Source organism: Phascolarctos cinereus, unplaced genomic scaffold (genome assembly GCF_003287225.1).
Source record: "Phascolarctos cinereus isolate Bilbo 61053 unplaced genomic scaffold, phaCin_HiC Scaffold_4;HRSCAF=312, whole genome shotgun sequence".
Classification (NCBI taxonomy): Eukaryota; Metazoa; Chordata; class Mammalia; order Diprotodontia; family Phascolarctidae; genus Phascolarctos; species Phascolarctos cinereus.
Window position 1 is genome coordinate 193,755,734 of NW_027555847.1, and position 25,303 is coordinate 193,781,036.

The window sequence follows — 25,303 nt, forward strand, 5'->3', positions numbered from 1 at the left end:
CAAACACCAACACCTGGACCTCCAGTGCCTCAGTGAGGGGGGGGAACGTGGAAACCAGCTCAGAAAACCACCAGGTCTGGCACTCCACCACAAAGGAATCTCCAGTGCATTAGCAGAAAGAGGGAGACAACACTGCAGGGGCCCCAGGCAGATAAACACCCTGCAGCACCCATCTAAAAGGAGCTGAAGAAAGCTAAAGGAAAGGAAAAGCAGGCAACCTAGAATTGCCTGAAAGTTCCAGCCTTGCTGATTCCAGCCCAACACAAGGTAAGCTGCCAGAAACCTACAGCCTCCAATTGCCAGCATAAGAGGCCCCAGACACAAAGCCAGTGACCAAGACCTAGGCTCCCAACACAAGAAGCTTGGGTCAGTACCCTCTGTTCCCCAGCAGGAGAGCTCAATCTCTTTAAAGGCCAGGGAATAAAGAAACACCATGAGTAAAAAGAAACGTACCATAGATTCATATTATGAGAAGAGTGAAGATCAAGACAGAAATTCTGAAGAGGACAACATTGTCAACAAACCCACATCTGCAACAACAAAAGGGAATATGAACTGGTCTGAAGCCCAAAAAGCCTTCTTAGAAGAGCTCAAGAAGGATTTTAATAGTCAAATGAGAGAGGTAAAGAGTCCTTCAAAAATACAATTGGCCAATTGGAAAAAAAATACACTGAAGAAAACAAGTCCCTAAAAAACACAATTGGCCAATTGAAGAAGGAAGGACAAAAACTAACAGAAGAGTACTGAAGAAACAAGTCCCTAAAAAACACAATTGGCCAGTTGAAGAAGGAAGTACAAAAACTAACAGAAGAAAACAATCTGTTAAAAACTAGAATTGGACAAATGGAAACTAATGTCTCTATGAGAGAGCAAGAATCAGTCAAACAGAAACAAAAAAATGAAAAAATAGATGAAAATGTAAAATACCTCATCAGTAAAACAACCGACCTGGAAAATCAACTCAGGAGAGACAATTTAAAAATTATTGGACTACCTGAAAATCATGATGAAAAAAAGAGCCTGGACAGTATCTTTCAGGAAATCATAAAGGAAAACTGCCCAGAAGTCCTAGAACCAGAAGGGAAAATAACCATAGAAAGAATCCACCGATCACCACCTGAAAGAGATCCCAAATTGACAACGCCAAGAAATATAATAGCAAAATTCCAAAATTACCAGATGAAAGAGAAGGTGCTGCAAGCAGCCAGAAAGAAAGAATTTAAATATCATGGAACCACAGGACCTTGCAGCTTCTACATTAAAAGACCGCAGGGCATGGAACATGATATTCCTAAGGCAAAGGAGCTTGGAATGCAGCCAAGGATCAATTACCCAGCAAAAATGAGCATCATTTTTCAAGGGAGGAGGTGGATATTCAATGAAATAGGAGACTTCCAAACTTTCCTGATAAAAAGACCAGAGCTCAACAAAAAATTTGATCTTCAAGTACAGGACTCAAGAAACTTAAAAAGGTAAATGGGACAGAAGGATACATATATTGTTAATAAGGGGGGCTGTTTAAACCCCTACAAGGGAATATGAGACTTGCAACCCTTGAGAACTGTATTGTTATTACACCTTGTTAAAGGAGTATACATAAAGAGGGTGGATATTAGTTGACTTTCATGTAATGAAAAAAAAATCTAATCAAGTAGGTTAAATGGATCCAAATAAGTGGATCAATCTGATCTTAGAAAATGTACTGAGAAAGGAGGAGGCAGACAAGGGTAAATTACATTACAGGAAAAGACACAAAATCCTATTACAGCAGAGGGAAAGAAGGGGGGAGCATTGTTTGAACCTTACTCTCATCAGATTTGGCTCAAGAAGGGCATAATATAATCAGTTAGGTATAGAAATCTAACTTGCCCTATAGGCAGTAGGAGGGAAAAGGAAAAAGGGGGGAAAGAAAAGGAGGGGGAAAGAAGGGAGGGAAGCAGCAGTAAGACTAAAGGGGAAGAAAAGGGAAAGGGATAATAAAAGGGGAAGGGACTGAAGGAGGGTGGTCAAAAGCAAAACACTAGTGAAGGGGAGAAAGGAAAAAGGAGAAAGAAAAGCATAAATAGGGGGAAAAAAGGATGGAGAAAAAGACACAGATAGTAATCATAACTGTGAATGTGAATGGGATGAACTCTCCCATAAAACGGAAATGGATTGCAGAATGGATTAAAAACCATAATCCTACAATATGTTGTTTACAGGAAACACATTTGAAAAAGAGTGACACATACAGGGTAAAGGTAAAAGGCTGGAGCAGAATATATTATGCTCAGCTGAAGTAAAAAAAGCAGGGGTAGCAATCCTGATCTCAGACAAAGCAAAAGCAAAAATAGATCTAATCAAAAGAGATAAGGAAGGAAACTACATCCTGCTAAAAGGCACCATAGACAATGAAGTAATATCATTACTAAACATATATGCACCAAATGGTATAGCATCCAAATTCTTACAGGAGAAGTTCAGGGAGTTACAGGAAGAAATAGACAGCAAAACTATACTAGTGGGGGACCTGAACCTCCCCCTCTCGCACTAGATAAGTCTAACCACAAAATAAACAAGAAAGAAGTTAAGGAGGTGAATAGAACATTAGAAAAGTTAGGTATGATAGACCTCTGGAGAAAACTGAATGGGGATAGAAAGGAATATACTTTTTTCTGCAGTACATGGCACATACACAAAAATTGACCATGTACTAGGGCATAAAAACCTCACAATCCAATGCAGAAAGGCAGAAATATTAAATGCATCCTTTTCAGATCATGATGCAATAAAAATTATATGTAATAAAGGGCCATGGAAAGATAGACTAAAAATAATTGGAAACTAAATAATCTAATCCTAAAAAATGATTGGGTCAAACAACAAATCATAGAAACAATCAATAATTTCATTCAAGAGAATGACAATAATGAGACAACATACCAAAACCTATGGGATGCAGGAAAGCAGTTCTTAGGGGAAGTTTTATATCTCTAAATGCTTACATAAATAAAATAGAAAAAGAGGAGATTAATGAATTGGGCATACAACTAAAAAAACTAGAAAAAGAACAAATTAAAAATCCTCAACTAAACACCAAATTAGAAATATTGAAAACCAAAGGAAAAATTAAAAAATTGAAATTAAGAAAACTATTGAACTAATAAATAAAACTAAGAGCTGGTTTTATGAAAAAACCAATAAAATAGATAAGCCTTTGGTTAATTTAATTAAAAAAAAAAGAAGAAAACCAAATTACTAGTATCAAGAATGAAAAGGGGAAGCTACCACCAAGGAAGAGGAAATTAAAACAATAATTAGGAATTATTTTGCCCAACTATATGCCAACAAATTTGACAATCTTAGTGAAATGGATACATATTTACAAAAATATAAATTGCCCAGATTAACGAAGAGGAAGTAAAATACTTAAATAACCCCATCTCAGAAAAAGAAATTGAACAAGCCATTGATGAACTCCCTAGGAAAAAATCTCCAGGGCCAGATGGATTTACATGGAATTCTATCAAACATTTAAAGAACAATTAATTCCAATACTATATAGACTATTTGGGAAAATAGGTGAAGAAGGAGTCTTACCAAATTCTTTTTATGATACAAATATGGTGTTGATACCTAAACCAGGAAGAGTCAAAATAGAGAAAGAAAATTATAGACCAATTTCTCTAATGAATATAGATGCAAAAATTTTAAACAAAATACTAGCAAGTAGATTGCAGCAACTTATCACAAGAATAATACACTATGACCAGGTAGGATTTATACCAGGAATGCAGGGTTGGTTCAATATTAGGAAAACTATCAGCATCATTGAGCATATCAACACCAAAACCAACAGAAACCACATGATCATCTCAATAGATGCAGAAAAAGCTTTTGATAAAATACAACACCCATTCCTATTAAAAACACTAGAAAGCATAGGTATAAATGGAGTCTTCCTTAAAATAATAAATAGCATATATCTAAAACCTTCAGCAAGCATTATATGTAATGGGGACAGGCTAGAAGCATTTCCAGTAAGATCGGGGTGAAACAAGGATGTCCATTATCACCACTGTTATTCAATATTGTACTGGAAATCTTAGCTTTAGCAATAAGAGAAGAAAAAGAAATTGAAGGCATTAGGATAGACAAAGAAGGAACAAAGCTATCACTCTTTGCAGATGACATGATGATATACTTAGAGAATCCTAGAGAATCAAGTAAAAAACTACTTGAAATAATAAACAACTTTAGCAAAGTTGCAGGCTATAAAATAAACCCACAGAAATCATCAGCATTTCTATATATTGCCAACAAAGCCCAACAGCAAGAGATAGAAAGAGAAATCCCATTTAAACTTACTGTAGACATTATAAAATATTTAGGAGTCTACCTCCCGAAACAAACCCAGGAACTCTATGAACACAATTACAAAATACTTTTCACACAAATAAAATCAGACCTAAATAAATGGAAAAACATCAGTTCTCATGGAGAGGCCGAGCTAATATAATAAAAATGACAATCCTACGTAAGCTAATTTACTTATTCAGTGCCATACCAATCAAACTACCAAAAAATTATTTTATAGAGTTAGAAAAAATAATAACAAGATTCATTTGGAAAAACAAAAGGTCCAGAATATCAAAGGAACTAATGAAAAGAAATGCAGGGGAAGGTGGCCTAGCAATTCCAGATCTTAAATGGTATTATGAAGCACCAATCATCAAAACTGCGTGGTACTGGCTAAGAAATAGGGAGGTGGATCCGTGGAATAGGTTAAATATGCAAGACACAGTAGGCAATGACTATAGTAATCTATTATTTGATAAACCCAAAGACCCCAGCTCCTGGGATAAGAACCCACTCTTTGAAAAAAACTGCTGGGAAAACTGGAAAAGAGTATGGCAGAAACTAGGCATAGACCCAAATCTCACACCATATACCAAAATAAAGTCAAAATGGGTTCAGGACTTAGATATAAAGGCTGACACCATAAGTAAACTGGGAGAACAAGGAATAGTTTACCTATCAGATCTATGAAGAACAGAAGAATTCATGACCAAACAGGAGATAGAGAACATTATGAAAATCAAAATGGATAATTTTGATTACCTTAAATTGAAAAGTTTTTGCACAAACAAAGCCAATGCAACTAAGATTAGAAGGAAGGTAGAAAATTGGGAAAGAATTTTTACAACCAGTCTTTCTGATAAAGGCCTCATTTCTAAAATATATAGAGAATTAAGACAAATTTGTAAGAACACAAGCCATTCTCCAATTGATAAATGGTCAAAGGATATGAATAGACAGTTCTCAGATGAAGAAAATAAAGCCATCTATAGTCATATGAAAAAATGCTCTAAATCGTTATTGATTAGAGAAATGCAAATCAAAACAACTCTGAGGTACCACATCACACCTATCAGATTGGCCAACATGACAAAACAGGAAAATGATAAATGTGGGAAAATTGGAACACTAATACATTGTTTGTGGAGTTGTGAAATGATGCAACCATTTTGGAGAACAATTTGGAACTATGCCCAAAGGGCTACAAAAATGTGCATACCCTTTGATCCAGCAATAGCACTTCTAGGGCTATATCCCAAAGAGATCAAACAAATGGGAAAAGGACCCACATGTACAAAAATATTCAGAGCAGCTCTTTTTGTGGTGGCAAAGAATTGGAAATTGAGAGGATGCCCATCAATTGGGAAATGACTGAGCAAGTTGTGGTATATGAATGAATGTAATGGAATACTATTGTGTTATAAGAAGTGATGAACAGGCTGACTTCAGAAAAACCTGGAAAGACTTATATGGTCTGATGCTGAGTGAAGTGAGCAGAACCAACAGGACTTTGTACACAATAACAGCCACATTATGCAATGGCTAAGCATGTTAAACTGAACACTTCTCAGCATTATGAGGATCTAAGACATCTCCAGAGGCCTCGGGATGGAAAAGGCTGTCTACATCCAAAGAAAGAACTATGGAAGTCGAATCACTCTCTCTTATTTTTACCTTCTGTTGAGTTTTGTTTCATCTTTCTGATGGTTCCTCCTATTGGTTTTAATTTTTACTTACAACTTCACTAATGTGAAAATATGTTTAATGGGTATGTAAATGTAAAGCCTATGTCAGATTGTGTGCTGTCATGGGGAGGGTGGGGGGGAGAAAAAGGGAGAAAAATTTTTAACTCAAAAGCATATGGAAAAAAAATTTTTAAAAAATTATCAAGTGTTGGTATTATGGTTGTATCTTGACTCAAAGGCAGCTCAGTGTAAGATCAGTTTTGAGATAAGAAATCAGGTGTTACAAAACCTATAAAATCATTCTTTTCCAAATTGATCACTTTTAAGTCACTAAATAGGTTAGGATTATTATTTTCTTGATTTTCTGTTTGAGCTGAAGTTACTACCACCATGCAACAACCACTTATAATAGAATCCATAGCTTTGCAAGTTAGTAAAAAATTATCAAAGGTAGAAACTCACAATCCATTAGATTGTGAGTTTCTTGAGAGAAGGGACTACTTTTTGCTTTTCTTGTTTTTGGCATCTCCTGCACTTATGGACAGTGCCCTGAACATAGCAGGCACTTAATAAATGTTTAGTGATTGATTTCTTGACCAGTTCTGGACCATTTTTGACTCAGTTCAATCAAGTAGGTGAGGACTGGAATGAAATGACACAGTCATAGGTCATCTAGAATTTAACAAAAGGAAGGTTACTTAACAGCAAGGAAAAGATAGTCATCAAAGATATGACATTGATTTGGTTGAGCATTGTTCTCATATCTTGTTTCACCATGATATTGTTACCAATCAAAGGTCCATGTCAGACAGCCTAAACCAACTCCTTCTGGGCTAGGTGTTTGTATTTAGACTACCAGGAAACAACTAGTCTAGTCATCCTGGCAGGAATATTAGTAGATGCTGCTCTTAGTACCCAAATGCTAAAAAAAAGACTAGATATAGTTGAGATAGATAGATAGATAATGTATAAACATAAGCACATATGTGCATTTATTAGGGAGCTAAGTGGCTCAATGAATGGAATGCTATACCTGGAGTCAGGAACAACTGAGTGCAAATTCAGCTGCAAATCTTTACTAGTTGTGTAACCCTAGGCAAGTCGCTTAACTCTGTCCACTTCAGTTTCCTTAGTTGTAAAATATGAATAATATAGCACCTAGTTCCCAGTGTTGTTCTGAGGACAAAAATCAGACAGCATTTGCAAAGTGCCTTGCAAATTTCAAAGCATAATATAAATGTTAGTAGTTGTTATTTTCAGGTGTGTGCTAAAGTATACATTTGACCAAGTCCTGTTGAGAGTAGTACAAAAAAATTGGTTACCTTAGAGAGCCTATAAACTGTAACCAGCGTTCTTTTTTTGTTCAGTCAGTTGCTTTGTTCTGCTTTCTTTTGTCCTATACTGCCAAGTGAAAAAGAGCAGAGGGTAACAAAATCAAAACACAACAAAACCATGTTTAAGGATGATAAAGAACAGGGGTCTCATTTAAACATGATCACAACTGGGAGAGAAATAGGAATCCAAGGTAAAGACAGAGCAAATACATCAAACATTTATGGATTAAGAATATCTTATGAAGATCAGAAAAGCATCTTTCCATCTGTTTGTATAATATAATGCCAATGGCCTGATTTCTGCTCATTTTTTTTTCCAAATTGGTTGGTCCAAGTTGGTTCAAAAGTAAGACAAAATATTCATCACATGTTACGTGCATTACATATTCATAGAATCACAGGGTTGCAAGGATATCAGAAATTATTTATGCCTGCCTGTGTTTGAACTAGTATTCTCTTTATGTAGAGAGGGAGACTCAAAGTTGAAAAGAAGAGGAGAGCAGGCTGAGTCAACTTGGGGAAATTGAAAACCTCTTTTAATAACCTAAGCCTCCCATGAAAACAAAGACTCTTCTTTGTAATAACAATATTCCATCTGTGTGGCTGCACAGCACCAAGAAATGGAATACCACAACTTCCAAAGAATTAAAAATGAAAATAATACAGAGAGCAATGGAAAGGCTAAAGTAGGGTGAAAAGAGGATGCAACATATATCCAGTGCAGATTTTTTAATTCAGAGCAGACGGTATTATCAAGAAATTTTATACAGGAAGAAAAAAAATGATCTGGTTGCATGACAAGAGGAGTTTGACAGGTGGACATCTAGAGTGCTCTGTTTCTACCCTTGTGATATCAGGAGAAAGTAAGCTCTAGAATTCCAGTACAAGAGGCATGACCAGGCTGGGCCATCTCAGCACAGTGGACAAGCCACAAGCACTTGATGCTCCAGTATGGAAAGCCAGTCAGCAGGCCACTGGCACCCAGCACAAGAAGCTTGAGACAATATCACCTGTGCCTCAGGAGCAGAGCTTGATTATAAAAGTCACTAAATAGGCTGGAAAAATAAGTAAGAAACAGAAGACAAAGTTGACCATAAAAAATGAACACTGATCATAGACAGTTTTCTATGGTGACAGAGAAGATCAAAACACAAACTCAGAAGAGGACAACACTTTCAAAATGCCTACATGTGAAGCCTTAAAGGGAAATTTGAATTGGTCTCAAGGCCAAGAAGTCCCCTTAGAAGAGCACAAAAAAGATTTTGAAAGTCAAATAAGAGAGGTAGAAGAAAAATTGGGAAAATAAATTAGTTATGAAGGAGAACTGTGAGAAAAGAATCAAGAGCTTGGAAAAGAAAGCAAAAAAAAATTGACTGAAGAAAGCCACTCCTTAAAAAATAGAATTGGCCAAATGGGAAAAAAAATCACTGAAGAAAATGAATCTTTTTAAAGAAGAATTGGCCAAATGGAAAAGGAGGTACAAAAGCTAACTGAAGAAAATAATTACTTAATGATTAAAATTGGGAAAGTGAAAGTCAACAGCTATGTGGTACATCAAGAATCAGTCAAAGATAATTCAAAGGATGAAAAATAGAAGAAAATGTAAAATTCCTCATTAGAAAAATAGCTGACCTGGAAAATTGATCCAGGAGAGATAATTTAAGAATTATTGGACTACCAGAAGGCCATGATAAAAAAAAAAAGCCTAGACAGCATCTTTCAAGAAATTATCAAGGAGGAACTCTGACACTCCTGGGAGCCAAGATGGTAGAGTAACAAGTAAGTAGCTCTCACTCTCCTTTACTGACCTCTAAATACCCAGAAAATATCACCACAGGAAAAACTCTGGAACAGCTGAGCCAACAGCATGACGGGGCACAGTAGTCTTTTAACCTGGGAATCTAGGGGTATTAACAGGAAAGATCCCTCTCACTCTGGTGGAGGGGGAGTGGTACAGGACTATCAGTGTAACTGACCATATCAATAGCAAAATTAACAAAAAAAAATGTGATTATCTCAATAGATACAGAAAAAGCTTTTGATAAAATGCAATACCATTCCTATGAAAAGCATCAGAGAGAATAGGAACAAGTGGAATTTTCTTTAAAATGATAAGCAGCATCTATCTAAAACCATCATCAAACATTATAAGCAATAGGAATAAGCTAGAAGCATGTCCAATAAGAACAAGTGTGAAAGAAGGATGTCCATTATCACCACTGTTGTTTAATATGATATGGGAAACATTAGCTTTAGCAATAAGAAAAGAAAAAGAAATTGAAGGCTTTAGAACAGGCAAAGAAGAAACAAAGTTATCACTCTCTGCACATGATATGATGATATACTTAGAGAATCTTAGAGAATCAAGTAAAAAACTACTTGAAATAATAAACAACTTTAGCAAAGTTGCAGGATATAAAATAAACTCACATAAATCATCAACATATCTATATATTACCAACAAAGCCCAGTAGCAAGGGATATAAAGAGAAATTCCATTTAAAGTTACTGTAGACATTATAAAATATTTGGGAGTCTACCTGTCAAAACAAACTTATGAACTATATGAACACAATTACAAAACACTTTTCACACAAATACAACCAGATCTATATAATTGGAAAAACATCAGTTGCTCATGGGTAGGCCAAGCTAATATAATAAAAATGACAATTCTACCTAAGCTAATTTACTTATTAAGTGCCATGCCAATCAAACTACCAAAATTGTTTTATAGAGCTAGAAAAAATAAGAACACAAGGTCTAGAATATCAATGGAATTAATGAAAAGAAATGCTAGGGAAGGGGCCTAGCCATACCAGAACTTAAATTGTGTTAGAAAGCAGCAATCATCAAAACTAATTTGCACTGGCTAAGAAATAGAGTGGTGGATCAGTGGAATAGGCTAAGTTCACAGGATACAATACTCAATGACTACAGTAATCTACTATTTGATAAACCCACAGACTCCAGCTTCTAGGATAAGAACTCACTATTTAACAAAAACTACTGGGAAAACTGGAAAAATTGTTTTGTAGAAACTAGGCATAGACCAACATCTTACACCATATGCCAAAATAAGAGTCAAAATGGATACATAAATTAGTTATAAAGGCTGATACTGTAAGCAAACTAGGAGAGCAATCAATAGCTTTACCTGTCAGACCTATGAAGGGAAGAATTTACGACCAAACAAGAGACAAAAAATATTATGTTATTTGACAAGTATAAACTGTTTCTATCCCTACATGGGAAGATAATATTTTTTAAAAATTAATTTATTTTGATTTATTAACAATAACTTCCCTATACTTTTGAGTTTAAAAGTTTTCTCCCCCTTCCTCCCCACCACCCTCCCCAAGACAGCACACAATCTAATATAGGATATATATATATATACATATATATATATGTATATATATACATATATATTATATATATATGTATATATATATATATATACACATTCTTATTAAACATATATTAAGATTAGTTATGTTGCAAGTAAAAATTAGAACCAATAGGAGGAACTACCAGAAAGAGGAAAAAAAAAAACTCAACAGAAGAGAAAAAAATAGCAAATAGTATGCTTCAATCTACATTCAAATTCCATAGTACTTTCTTTGGATGTGGATAGCATTTTCCATCACAAGGCCTTTGGAGATGTATTGTGGGATTATGATTTTTAATCCATTCTGCTATACACTTCCGTTTTGTGGGAGAGTTTATTCCACTCACATTCACAGTTGTGATTGTGTCTCTTTCTCCGTTCTTCCCCCCCCATTTATGCTTTTCTTTCTCCTTTTTCCTTTTCCCTCCTCACTAATGTTTTGCTTTTGACTACCGCCTCCCTCAGTCCCTCCTTCCTTCTATTAGCCCTTTCCCTTTTCTTCCCTTTTACCCTTGCTCCTTCCCTCCCTTCTATCGCCCCTCCTTTTTCTTTCACCCTTTCCCTCCTACTACCTATAGGGCAAGTTAGATTTCTATACCTAATTGATTATATTATTCCCTTCTTGAGCCAAATTTGATGACAGTAAGGTTCAAACAATGTTCATGCCCCTCCCTTCTTTCCTTCTACTGTAATAGGCTTTTGTGTCTATTCCTCTAATGTAATTTACCCTTGCCTGCCTCCTCCTTTCTCAGTATATTTTCTTAGATCAGACTAATCTGTTTACTTGGAGCCATCTAACTCACCTGATTAGATTTTTTTTTTATCATTACATGAAAGTCAACTTATATCCATCCCCTTTATGTATACTCCTTTAATGTGCTGTAATAACAATACAGTTCTCAAGAGTTTCAAGTGTCATCTTTCCTTGTAGGGATGTAAACAGTTTGCCCTTATTAACAACATATTGTATCTTTCTGTCCCATTTACCTTTTTTATGTCTCCTTGAGTCTTGTACTTGAAAATCAAATTTTATTTTGAGCTCTGGTCTTTTTATCAGGAAGGTTTGGAAGTCCCCATTTTGTTGAATATCCATCTTCTCCCCTGAAAAATCATGCTCATTTTGCTGGGTAGTTGATCCTTGGTTGTAATCCAAGCTCCTTTGCCTTATGGAATATCATGTTCCACACCCTATGGTCTTTTAATGTAGAAGCTGCAAGGTCCTATGTAATCCTGACTGTGGTTCCATGATATTTAAATTGTTTCTTTCTGGCTGCTTGCAGTATTTGCTCTTTGATCTGGTAATTTTGGACTTTGGTTATTATATTCCTTGGTGTTTTCAATTTGAGATCTCTTTCAGGAGGTGATCTGTGGATTCTTTCTATGGCTATTTTACCTTCTGGTTCTAGGACTTCAGGGCAGTTTTCCTTTCTGATTTCCTGGAAGATACTGTCCAGGCTCTTTTTTACATTGTAATTTTCAGGTAGACCAATTATTTTTAAATTGTGTCTCCTGGATCAATTCTCCAGGTCAGTTGTTTTGCCAATGAGGTAATTTATGTTTTCATCTTTTTTGTTTGTTCATTTGTTTCTGTCTAACTGATTCTTGCTGTCTCATAGAGTCCTTAGCTTCCCTTTGGTTGATTCTAATTTTTAACAAATTGTTTTCTTCTATTAGATTTTGAACCTCCTTCCCCAATTGGCCAATTGTATTTTTTAGGGACCTGTTTTCTTCAGTGTCCTTTTTTTTTTGCAGTTGTCCAATTGTATTTTACCTCTCTCATTTGACTTTTAAAATCCCTCTTGAGTTGTTTTAAGAAGGCTTTTTGGGCTTCAGACCTGTTCATATTCCCTTTTGAGGTTCCAGATGTGGGTTTGTTGACAATGTTGTCCTCTTCAGAATTTCTGCCTTGATCTGCACTGTTCTCAATATATGAATCTATGTTACATTTCTTTGTACTATGGTGTTTCTTTATTCCCCGGCCTTTAAAGAGATTGAGCTCTCCTGCTGGGGAACAGAGGGTACTGACCCAAGCTTCTTGTGTTGGTAGCCTAGGTCTTGGTCATTGGCTTTGTGTGCTGGGGCCTCCAATGTTGGTGATTGGAGGCTGTAGAGTTCTGGCAGCTTACCTGGTGTTGGGCTGAAATCAACAAGGCTGGAACTGTCAGGCAACTCTGGCTTGCCTGCTTTTCCTTTCCTTTAGCTTTCTTCAGCTCCTTTCAGATGGATGTTTCAGGGTGTTTATCTGCCTGGGGCCCTTTGTAGTGCTGCTTCCCTTATTTTTGCTGAGGCACTGGGAGACCCATTTGCTGTAGAATGCCTAGGCACCAGGATCTCTTCCTGGTGTGCTAAAGTGGGGATTTCCACTAGCTGTCTGGGATGCCTCCTGTTTCATACTGCTCCCCTTCACCCAGGGCAAGAGGGGCCTTTCCCATTAATCCCTCAAGCTACCTGGGCTACAGCACTCCTGCTCCCCATCTTTCTTCTGGTTCAGTTCTTCCATGGTTTTTCCTGGGGCAATATTTTCTGAGCTCTCCAAGGTTGATAGAGGAGGGTGAGAGCAACTACCTTTTTACTTCGCCATCTTGGCTTCTGGAAGCGGAAGTCCAATAATACTTCTAAATGTTGAGAACTGTAACTCTTTTAGGGCAGTTTGAAGGAGTAAACACAGAGAAAGGGTATGGGTCTAAGATGATTTTGATGTGATGATATAAAAAATAAAAGGTTAAAAAAAGGATTATACTGGGAGAGAAGGAAAAAGGAAGGCAAAATAGGGTAAATTACATCATAAGAAGAAATGCAAAAGATCTATGACAGTAGAGAGAAAAAGATAGGTGATGAACATTGTTTGAAATTTAGTCTCATCAGAGTTGGCTCAAAAAGGGAATAACAGATAAACTCAGTATTATACCTACATTTATTTTATCCCACAGGGAAGTAGGAGGGGAAAGGGAAAAGAAAAGAGAATGTGGGGGACCTAATAGAAGGGAGAGCAGATTGAGTGAGATGGTCAGCAGAAGTCCCTCATGAATAGGGACAAGATGAGAGGAGAGGGAAAAGCATAAACTGGGTGGGGGAAAATAGGATGGAGGGAAATACACAGTAATCAAAACTGTGAATGTAAATAGGATGAACTCTCCTATAGAGTGGAAGTGGTTAGCAGAGTAGGTTAAAAACTGGAATCCTACAGTATGTTGTTTAGAAGAAACACATTTGAAGCAGAGAGACATACACAGAGTAAAAGTAAAAGGATGAAGCAGAATATATTATGCTTCAGCTGAAGTGAAAAAAAAACACAGGTAGCAATCCTGGTTTCAGACAAAGCAAAAGCAAAATTGAACCTAATTAAAAGAGATAAAGAAGGAAACTACATCTTGCTAAGAGGTACCATAGACAATGAAGCAATATTAATACTAAACATATATGCACCAAGTGATATAGCATCCAAATTCTTAGAGAAGTTAAATGAGTTACAGGAAGAAATAGATAGCAAAATTATATTAGTGGGGTCCTCAACCTCCCCCTTTCAGAACAAGATGAATCTAACCACAAAATAAACAGAAAGAAGAAGGTGAATAGAATTTTAGAAGAAGGTGAATAGAATTTTAGAAAAGTTAGATATGATAGACCTCTGGAGAAAATTGAATAGAGATAGAAAGGAATATACCTTTTTTTCAGTGATAGCTGGCACCTACAGAAAACTTTCCCAAGTTTTAGGGCATAAAAACCTCATAATCCAAAGCATAAAAGCAGAACTATTGAATGTATCATTTTCAAATCATGATGCAATAAAAGATATGTGTGATAAAAGGTCATGGAAAAATAGGCTAAAAACTAATAGGAAACTAAATAATCTAATTCTGAAGAATAAATGGATGAAGCAGCAAAACATAGAAACAATCAATAATTTCATTAAAGAAGATGACAATAATGAGGCAACATACCAAAACTTCTCAAATGCATACTTACAGAATCTTAGAGAATCAACTAAAAAAACTAATTTAAATAATTAACAACTTCAGCAAAGTTGCAGAATATAAAATAAAGCCACCTATATGGTTGACATTTCTATAAGTTACTAGCAAAGTCCAGCAGCAAGAGATGGAAAGAAAAATTCCACTTAAAATAACTGTAAACATTGTAAAATATTTGAGAGTCATCCTTCCAAGACAAACCCAGGAACTACATGAACACAACAATTACAAAACACTTTCCACACAAATAAAATTAAATCTAAATATTTGGAAAAATGTAATTTGCTCATGGGTAGGTCAAGCTAATATAATAAAAATGACCATTTTACATAAATTAATTTATTTATTCAGTGTCATATCAATCAAGCTACTAAAAATTATTTTATGGAGTTAGACAAATAATAGCAAAATTCATCTAGAAGAATAAAAGATTTAGAATATTAATAGAATTAATAAAAAGAAATGCAAAGGAAGGTGGCCTAGTTGTAACCAATCTAAAACTGTATTATAAATCAGCAATCATTAAAACTACTTGGTATATTGGTTAGGAAATAGGGTGGTCATCTCAGATTCTTACATTCTAGACAATAGCTCATAGATGCTTAGATTCCTTAAGAGTCTGACTAATGTGGTGGATCTTTAATATTGTCTAAGGCTGAAAGAAGGCTTGGGTCAAATTCTTTTGAGCAGGACTCATATGTTGTGATCTTTGGGTCCCAGCATGCCTAAACCCCTAGACCTCATGTTTCCCTGACTGGGAAAAACTGCCTAATACCAAGCTCTTCACTAGCCAAGACTGGAAGACATGCCATTTAAAAATATTGTTGATTTCCTGGACTAGGAACCCCATGGAAAAGCTGGAATGAAGGAATGAAGTCATCTTTTGCTCAAGGCTTCCCCAGTACAGAAAGTTGAGTAGGTGAGGATTTAACTCTTCAGTGGAAGTTGGAGGCAACAGCATCTGGAACTAGGCAAGATAGATCTATATTCAGCAGAGATAAGAACCCTGGAGTGGAAATGACAAGCAGGCTAATTTCAGAAAAACAAGAAAAACTTACACAAACTGATGCAAAGTGAAACAAACAAAAACAGGAGAACCTTGTACACAGTAACAGCAATAGTGTATGATAATCAACTGTGAATAACTTAACTACTGTCAGCAATACAATGATCCAAGACAATTCCAAAGGACTCATGATGGAAAAAGCTGTCCACATCCACAGAAAGAACTGATGACATCTAAATACAGACTGAAGCATGCTATTTTTTTAAAAAAAATAATAAAGTGCTCAATCAGTGGTTTGGTAGACAGGTACACAAGTTTGGTTCACAAGACACAGTAATCAATGACTATAGTAATCTACTGTTTGATAAACCCAAAGAATACGGCTTCTTGGATAAGAATTCACTAACAAAAACTGCATGGAAAAGTAGAAAAATAGCGTGGAAGAAACTGGGCATAGACCAACATCTTACACCATATACCAAGATAAGGTCAAAATGGGTACATGATTTAGACATAAAAGGTGAAAGTATAAGGCAAATAGGAGACCAAGGAATACTTTATCTGCAAGATTTATGGAGAAGGGGAGATTATATGATCAAACAAGAGATAGAGAACATTATGAAATTCAATATGGATAATTTTTATTGCATTAGATTAAAAAGTTTTTGTACAAACAAAGCCAATGCAACCAAAATTAGAAGGGAAGTAGAGAGCTGGAAAACAATATTTACAGTCAATGTCTCTGATAAAGGCTTCATTTCTAAAACATATAAAGAATTGAGTCAAATTTATAAGAATACAAGTCATTCTCCAATTGATAAATAGTCAAAGAATATGAACAAGCAGTTTCCAGATGAAGAAATTAAAGCTATCTATAGCCACATAAAAATGCTCTAAATTATTATTGCTTGGAGAAATAAAAACAACTCTGAAGTACCATGTCACAGCTATCAGATTGCCTAATATGACAAAAAAGGAATATGATAAATGTTGGAGAAGATGTGGGAAAATTGGAACTCTAATACATTGTTGGTGGAGTTGTAAACCGATCTAGTATTTTGGATGTGCATTTCCTTTCATCCAGCATTTTAGACGTGCATATCATATGCAAACTGTGCATGTCCTGTGGTCTAGCAATACCACTACTAGATCTGTATCTGAAAGAGATCATAAAAATGGGAAAGGACCCACATATGCAAAAAAATTTATAGCAGCTCTTTTTGTAGTGGCAAAGAATTGGAAATTGATGGGATACCCATCAATTGGGGAATGACTGATGAAGGTGTGGTATATAAATATAATGGAATGTTAGTGTTCCATAAGAAATGGTGAGCAGGTGTTTGTGCAATGACTGACTTTGTTAGACTTAGCTCTTCTGAGCAATGCAGTGATCTAAGACAATTCCAAAAGATTCATGATGGGAAATGCTATCTAGACCCAGATAAAGAGCTATCAAATCTCAATGTGGATTGAAGCATACTATTTTCTCTTTCTTTCATTTTTTAATTTTTAAAAAAATTTCTCATGTTTTTTTCCCCCTTTTTTTCTGATTCTTCTTTCACAACACATAGCTTATGTGGAAATAATTTTAATATGATCACACATGTATAGTCCATATCAGATTACATGCCTTCTGGGATGAGAGGGAGTGAAGAGATGTGGGGAAGGGGGTAGAGAATTCAGAACTCAAAGTCTTATAAATGTTATTATTGAAAACTAAAATTAAATTAATTAATTAAAAGAAAGAGAAAAAGAAATCGAACAAGCCATCACTGAACTCCATACGAAAAAATCTCCAGGGCCAGATGGATTTAAAATTGATTTCTACTAAACATTTAAAGAACAATTAATTCCAATATTATATAACTTATTTGGAAAAATAGGTGAAGAAGTAGTCTTACCAAATTTGTAAGTGGATTGCTTTTATGACACAAATAGGGTGCTGATACCTAAACCAGGAAGAGCCAAGAGAAGGAAATCATAGACCAATTTCCCTAACTGATATTCTGCAAAAATTTTAAATAAAATATTAACCAAGATATTACAGCAACTTATCTCAAAGATAATATACTATGACCACATGGGATTTATTGGGCTGGTTCAGTATTAGGAAAACTATCAATATAATAGAACATATCAATATCAAATCTAACAGAAATTGTATGATTATCTCAATAGATGTAGGAAAAGCTTTTGAAAAAAATACAGCAACCATTCTTATTAAAAACACTAGAGAACACAGGAATAATTGGAGTTTCTCTTAAAATGATTACCAGCATCTATCTAAAATGATCAGCAAGATTAGGGGCAGCTAGGTGGTACAGTTGATAGAGCACTGTCCCTGAAGTCAGGAGGACCTGAGCTCAAATCTGGCCTCAAACCAAACACTTTACATTTACTAGCTATGTGACTCTGGGGAAGTCACTTAACCCCAATTGCCTAAAAACAAAAACAAAAACAAAAACAAAAATTGATCAGCAAGATTACATGTAATTAGGATAAGCTAGAAGTATTCCCAATAAGATCAAAGGTGAAGCAAGGATACCCATTATCACCACTGTTATTTAGTATTATCCTAGAAATGTAAGCATTAGCAAAAAGAAAAGAAAAAGAAATTACAGAAATTAGACTAGGCAATGAGGAAACAAAATATGACTCTTTGCAGATAATATGATGGAATATTTAGAGAATACTAGAGAATCAACTAAAAATTTACTTGAAACAATACACTTAGAAAATTTGTAGTATATAAAATAAGCCCACATAAATCATTAGCATTTCTATATATTACCAACAAACTCCAGCAGCAAGATATAGAAAGGTAAATTCCATTTAAGATAATTGTAGACAATATAAAATATTTGGGAGTTTATCTGCCAAGACAACCCCAGAAACCACATGAAAACAATTACAAAACATTTTCCACACAAATGAAGTCAGATATAAACAAGCTCTTGGAATAAAAACTCACTATTTGACAAACCTGCTGGGAAAACTGGAAAATAGTATGGCAGAAACTAGGCATAGACCAACATCTCACAGCCTTCATGTATACACATACACACACATCTGTACATATATACATACATATATGTGTATGCATGTACATGTATGTATAAATGTGTGTATATACATATGTATGTATATGTATATAAATTTATATACTGCTACTATACCAAGATAAGGTTGAAATGGGTATGTGATTTCAACATAAAGAGTGATATCATAAGCAAATTAGGAGAGCAAAGAATAGTTAACCTGTCAGAATATGGAGAACAGAATTTATGACCAAACAAGGGATAGAGATCATTATGAAATGCAAAACGGATAATTTTGATTACATTATATTAAAAAAAAGTATTTACAGAAACAAAAGCAATGCAATCCAGATTAGAAGGAAAGCAGAAAGCTGGGAAACAATTTTTGCAGCCAGTGTTTCTGATAAAGGCTTCGTTTCTACATATATTGAGAGAACTGAGTCAAATTTTTAAGAATATAAGTCATTCCCCAGTTGATACATTGTCAAAGGTCATTAACAGGCAGTTTTCAGTTGAAGAAACTAAAGCTATCTATTCATATGAAAAATGCTTTAAAACCATATTAAAACAACTCTGAAGTATCATCTCACACCTCATATTGGCTTATATGACAGAAAAGGAAAATTATAAATGTTGGAGATGTGGAAAAATTGGAACACTAAGACAGTTATGATGAATTTGTGAACTGATCCAACCACTCCAGAGAGCAATTTGGAAGTATTCCCATAGGGCTATCAAACTGTACCTGCCCTTTGATCCAGACATACCACTACTGGATCTGTATTCCAAAGGGATTATAGAAAAAGGAAAAAGGATTTACTTGTACTGTAATCCTTCTTTTGTGGAGGCAAATAGTTGGAAGTTGAGGGAATGTCCATCAATTGGGAAATGGCTGAACTAATCGTAGTATATGAATGTAATGGAATACTATTGTGCTGTAAGAATTAATGAGCATGCAGATTTCAGAAAAACCTGGAAATACTTACATGAACTGATACTGAGTGAAGTGAGCAGGAGAACCAGGAGAACACTGCACAGTAACAGCAATGTTTTGTGATTATTAGTTATGATCAACTTAGCTTTTCCCAGAAATAGAGTAATCCAAGTATCCCAAGAGACTCATGATGGAAAATATTAACCACATCCAGTGAAAAAACTGTGGAGTCTAAATGCAGATAGAAGCATACAATGTTCACCCTTTTTTTCCCCTTTCTCATAGTTTTTCCCTTTTGTTCTGGTTCTTCTTTCACAACATGACTAAAGTGAAGATATGTTTAACATGATTGTACACGTAAAGGGAATTATTATTTTCATATTAATTGATATAACACATGTAATGTGATATTTGTAACATGAAAATTATATGATATGTAATGAATATACTAATAAATTAGATTTCTCAAAATTGCCTCTTCTGGCTTGGGAGTCAGATTTAAAATGCAGCTTGAAATGATCAATTAAACCCTTCACCACACTCTCTCAGTCTTCTGCCTGTGCACCTTAAGTGAAGTGAATCAAAGATTTTAGAACCTGTTCCCATCACAGAACTCTGATTCTGTGCCCTGTGTTTGGGGGATTGGAAGGGTGTGGTCATGACCCCCAACATTTGAAATAATCAAATAATTGGTGTACTATCCATCTGTATTGTAGGCCTGTTGTGTGAAACCACTCAGCTCTGGGAAATGATTGTAATCCACCCCTACTTCCTTCCCCATGTGTGATTTATGTATATAAGCTGTGCTTTTACTCTAGCTTAGAGAGCATTTTTCACTCTGAAATTGATTAATTAAACTGCTACTTGAATACTGGCACTCCTGTCTCTAGCCCTGCCTTATGTGGCAGCAAGAATTTCCATGTTAGAGACTGGCTCAGTAAAATCCTGTTAACGATCTATATCAGATCGCTTGTTGTCTTGGTAAGGGGGAAGTGAAGGGAGGGAGGGAGAAAAATTTGGAACTCAAAAGTTTACAGAAATGAATGTTGAAAACTATCCTTATATGCAATTGGAAAAAAATACTATCAATGAAGAAAAGAAAAAAATACAATTAGTGAATGAGGTTCTTTATATTTATATTAAGACCTTTAGATCAGAGGTGTCAAACATGGGCCCAGAGATGCTGCAATGAACCAGATTAAATGTAATTGAGAAATATTTAACAACATAAATGAAAATACAATATAAGATAATGTTTATGTGTGGTTTTTTAAAGTGAATATGTAGCCTGCACGGACCTTTATGCATAGTTTAGTGATCCAGTTTCTATTTAAATTTAGATAACTTTCACTTTTCTTCCTTATTGAAGTTGGTTTTTTTGTTTGTTTGTTTTTAGTTGTTCAGAATTTCATTCTTGAGAGTTTCCTGTCCTTACTGGGCTGAGTTTACCTTTCATCTGAGCATTCTTTCTTTATTAAATCATTGAGGATTTCTTCACATGAGTATGTTTTCATTGCAATTATTGAACCAACATAGTGCAGTGCATAGAGGACCAGCCATATTCAGGGAGATCTGGTTTTAAGTGTTGCCTTTGACATATACTCACTGTGTGCCAATGGTCAAATCATGAATCTTCTCAGTGCCCTAGGTGGCTTCTTAAGATTAAATAATATAATATATTAAAATGACTATAGTAATTTAGCTAAAGGAAAAATAAAACAAAGCCAAATGTCATTTAATTGTAATCATCAATTGGCCCTAGAAAAGAGATGAAGAAATGCACCTTCTTTCTTTTGTTAGAGGAAAGAATAGGATTTCTCTGATTCTCTAGACTTAACCATCATGCCTCGGCTATCTTCTCATCCTAGAACTTCACCTACTCCCTCTGTACTTCTTGCATTAAAACATCCATCTCCCCCTCTTCTTCCTTTCACCCTTCTGCTATTGAGTTTCTCTTAGAACTTATTTGAGATAGGGTTCAGCCCAGCTTGGGTTAGCTATGTGGCACAGTGAATAGAGTACCAGACCTAAGGTCAGAAACACTTATATTTGAGTTCAAATCTGGGCCCAGACACTTAATACCTACTGTTTGCCTCAGTTTCTTCATTTGTAAAATGAACTGGAAAAGGAAAGGCAAACCACTCCAGAGTCTTTGCTAAGAAAATCTCAAAAGGGGTCATGAAAAGTCAGACATGACAATATCAACTGAACAATAACAACCACCAGGCCAGCCTTTGTATTGTCTCTTGGATCTGTATTTGACTCTAAAGTTGGCCACCTGCCCCAACATGAGTGCCTTCCTTAAAACCTAGCTTTTCAGTTCTTTTTTTGTATGCTGTCTTTCTCCTTTTGAATGTAAGCTTTCTGATGACAAGAACTGTCTTTCTTTTTTCTTATATATGTGTCTCCATCCTTTATCGAAGTACCTGATGCACACTAAATCATTAATAAATGCTTTGATTTTTTTTTACTTAGAAAGTTGCATAAGATGTCAGAAGTAGTCATGATACTCATTACTTCTGATTTATTCCCTTCCCCTTTATTACAAAGGAAAGGTCCTTGAGTGGTGGTAGTGGGACAATAGCAAGGGAAAGTAGAGACAGAATTGCACAAAAAGCATAAAAGCAAAAAGCTGTTTTAGTGATATATAAAGTCAAAATATAGCTCAGTAGGCCATATGTGGAACTAAAATCAAGAATTCACACATACCCTTTTAGAACTTTTAGATATTTATTTAGATGTTACTAAGATATTTTATTGTTTTCTCCTTAACTGACTTGGATTACTATCATTTTGTTTTATTTGCTTTTGTTGGCTTAAAATTTCATTGCTTTGAACAAATCTTAAAACATATCCCATACACATATTATGTGCTGAATAAAAATTTTAGGTGAATAAAGTACATATATTTGAGTAGAAATATACATGCATTACCTAAAACTCAATAAATAGTATAGTTGTATGGTTCACATACTGTAGGGGTAAGATATTTACAGAATAAGAGAAAATACAGGAAAACTATGTTATTTTATGATTGACAAATGACAATATAAGTTATTATGGGGTAGTAAAGCAAAAACTCAGTAATTGTACATTCTGGAAAGAAAATATATTGAAAAAAATAAGGTAAGCTATATTATGCATAACATAATATAAACTATGTAAATGATAAGATATATTTTCCACCATTTCTACCACAACTGCAATGTGTGCCCTACATATACAAGACAGTAACACTTTCAAGGGATATTGGTGACTTCATAAACCATACAAACAAAATATAACTGGTTTTGAAATGTAACATGAACAGTGCATACCAGAGAGTTATAGACTTCTCTTATGTTCAATAAAGTGCATATCATTTAAAACACATTACGCATTTATAATTTTTCATCTATTCATCTTTTTGAAGCTCAACATCCAGTTTTGAAATCTATTTAAAAAGCTTAGAACTTCAAGAGGATAATTAGTAGTTCCTATCATTCACAAACATTTTCTTGGACAAAAATGCCTTATGTTTACTGGGGAGGGAAAATATTCCAGAGATAAATTTAGATAGGCAGAGGAATTTCTGAGATTAGTAAAAATAACTAAAAAATAAAATTGATTTCCCCTGCAATATACATAAAACTGAATAAGTTACAAAATAAGTAAGTTTCATCTTCCTTGAATATATGTCACAATAAACTGAAATGCCAACTCTTAACCTCACAAAATCCAAGTTGCTTTTTTTCTTTTCTAAAACATGTATTTACATACAATGAATTCTGCCTTGCAAATACTTTCAGCCATGAAAATGTCTGTTTTCAATAACATCAGTTTATAAAACCTTAGAAAACACCAGAGAGGCAAGTCTAGTACTTTTTGTCCTTATACTGGTAGAGAGAAATGAAGAGCATGTCTGCTTAACTAGCCTTGGTAGTCATTTACTGTCACCTCCTTATCCTCTAGTTGTATAGTATGGAGACATAATAATTTTGTATTCTCCAACTCAGCTTCAAAATAGAGGAACAGGCTTCAGGAATTAAGCAACAATGAATGCTATAACTTCATCTGTCTGACTTTTCTTGATTCAAAAGAGATTTGCCCATTGGCCGTAAGACATGACATAGAGCTTGAAATGCTTACCTGATATTGTCTCCAATACTCAGAGGGTTCTGAGGATCTGGTTTTATTAAGAAGGATGAAAATTACAAGTGTCTTGATTAGATTAGTAGTAGACAAAGTTAAAAGAAGCACTTTGAGCTAAAGAAGTTTTCCTGAGTGTCTTCTTTTTCAGGAATGGAGAACAGAAGTATGACTTTTAACCTTATTCTTGGGCAGATAGCAATTGCTAGAGTTGTTCTTAAGGGTTTGGTTTTTTCTTTCTGTTTTTGTTGGGGGGGGGTGCCTTGGTGAAGGATAGAAAAATTAGCAGCAATATATGTCTCTTTATGAACTCAGACATTCTCTATGCACTGTATCGAAATAGACCAACTCAAGTCCTGAAATTATTTCAATATTCCATTTATTCTCAATTTATTTTGATGTATTTTTATGTTTACTATTGAGCTAAATATTTCCAAAATGTTTACATGTTTGTGATTTTCTGTCTCTCTGTTTGTCTCTGTCTCTCTCTGTCTGTTTCCCTGTCTCTGTCTGTCTCTCTCTGTCTGTCTGTCTCTCTCTCTCTCTCTCTGTCTCTGTCTCTCTCTCTCTCTCTTTCTGTCCTCCACTCCACCTTTCTTCTATCCTCCATTCCCCTGTCCCTTTCTGCCCCTCTTTCCTTTTCCTCCCATTGCCCCTCCTATATTGCATTAAAGATCCATTTTTCTGTGTAAAGTTATACTTAGCTTTGCAAGGCAAACTATTCTTTATTGTAAGCCTCAATATTTTACTTTTTGGAATGATATGCTCCAAGGCTCTAGTTTTTCATAGAAGCTTAGAGGTATTGTTTTAATCTAATTCTTCAGCACTTGAATTGCTTTTTCTGGATACTCACATTATTTTTTAAATCATAAATAAGAGCTCTGGATTTTGGCTATAGTATACACCTGGGACTTTTTTTTTTGGTATTCTTTTTAGGTGGTGGTTGGTAGATTCCTTCTGTCTTTACTTTGCCCTCTGCTTCTAATAGATTTGGCTCCTTTTATTTATGAGTTCTTGAAATAAAACATCCAGGTCTTTTTTTAAATCATAATTTTAGGGAGCTTTTTTTATATTGCATTCTTACATTTTCTTCTATTTTTTTCCCAATCTTTTGATTGTGTTCTAATATTCCTTGTTGTCTCATGGAGTTCTTGTTTTCTGTGTCATCTATTCTAATTTTTAAAGATTTCATTTCTTGGACAAATTTTACTACCTTCTCTTCTAAGTTACTCATTTTTCTTTTTTGTTCTTTTACCCACTCATTATTTAGAATTTCATTGTTCATTCTCTATTTGGATATGAACCTGCTTGTGGTCCCTGAATCAATGGCATTTTTATTGTGTTATAGTCAGTAAAGGATATATTAATTATTGCTGCCTTTTTAAATTTGTTTGCAATATTTCTGTGCCCTACTGCATGGTCAATTTTTGTAAAAGTTCTATGTGGTTCTGATACACTCATATACATATATACACATA